This window comes from Sciurus carolinensis, chromosome 1 (assembly GCF_902686445.1).
Source record: "Sciurus carolinensis chromosome 1, mSciCar1.2, whole genome shotgun sequence".
Taxonomy (NCBI): domain Eukaryota; kingdom Metazoa; phylum Chordata; class Mammalia; order Rodentia; family Sciuridae; genus Sciurus; species Sciurus carolinensis.
In genome coordinates this window covers 99,739,066-99,740,298 of record NC_062213.1, presented here as the reverse complement: position 1 = coordinate 99,740,298, position 1,233 = coordinate 99,739,066, and the positions used below count along the sequence as shown (strand labels likewise).

The following is a 1,233-nucleotide window of genomic DNA, read 5'->3' as shown; positions in this document are numbered from 1 at the left end:
AGATTTAGGCTGTAGCTAGAGTTGGTGATGGAGTGCCCTTTTATAGTAAGAAGGCCCCTCTCTTTCCAAATAGCAGCATGGGAAAGGATAATGTGAAAAGCATATTTGGAGTCAGTGTAGATTGTGAGGGATTCTCCCTTTGTGAGGGTGAACATGTGGGTAAGGGTGATTAGTTCTGCCTGTTGGTTGGTGTTGTTGTTAGGTAGTTGTCCTGACTCTACAACCTTTTCCAGAGAAACAATGGCATATCCAGTCCATTGGATCCCTTAGAAAAGAGCTCCCATCAGTGAACCATATGAAAGTAGGGTTGTGTAAGGCCCCCTCCTTTATATTATAATGGGGAGGGAGTGAAAAAGAGAAAGTGAATGAACAACAGATGTGAGAACCTCCCTAGGAATAAGATCTTCCAGAACTATAGGAAGAAAACTAGGCTCCTGAGATCCTGAAATCCTTGAAAGTAGAATTAACATCATCATCCTTCACATTCCTTTTGTCAAAGGAGTTGCTTCCATTCTTTGTACAATGGTTCGTATTTATTAAATAAATGAGGACAAAACCAGAAGCCGAACTCGGGATCTGACAAGATGGCCAGGCTGCCCTGCAGGATCATCAAGGAAACCCAGCGTTTGCTGGCAGAACCAGACTCCTGGCATTAAAGCAGAACCAGATGAGAGCAACACCCATTATTTTCATGTGGTCATTGCTGGCCCCCAGGATTCCCCCTTTGAGGGAGGGACTTTTAAACTTGAACTATTCCTTCCAGAAGAAGACCCAATGGCAGCACCTAAAGTACGTTTCGTGACCAAAATTATCATCCTAATGTAGACAAGTTGGGAAGAATATGTTTAGATATATTGACAGATAAGTGGTCCTCAGCACTGCAGATCCGCACAGTTCTGCTATTGTTAAGTGCTCCTAATCCAGATGATCCATTAGCAAATGATGTAGCAGAGCAGTGGAAGGCCAGCGAAGCCCAAGCCATAGAAATAGCTAGAGCATGGACTAAGTTATATGCCATGAATAATATTTAAATCGATCCAATCATCAACTGTGCATCACTTCTCCTGTTCTGCCAAGACTTCTTCCTTTTTTGTTTCCATTTAATGGACACATTCTTAATAGAAACATTACAGAATAAAAGCCCAGACATCTTCAGTCCTTTGGCGATTAAATGCACATTAGCAAATCTATGTCTTGTCCTGATATACTGTTGTAAAGCATGAGCCGAGGTTA

At 42.1% G+C, this 1,233-nt stretch overlaps 1 pseudogene; it reads left to right on the top strand.

Annotated features, from left to right (window-relative positions):
* Positions 1 to 584: 584 nt before the first annotated feature.
* On the top strand, positions 585 to 1,031 carry LOC124979204 (ubiquitin-conjugating enzyme E2 N-like; annotated as a pseudogene).
* The last annotated feature ends 202 nt before the right edge of the window (positions 1,032 to 1,233 follow it).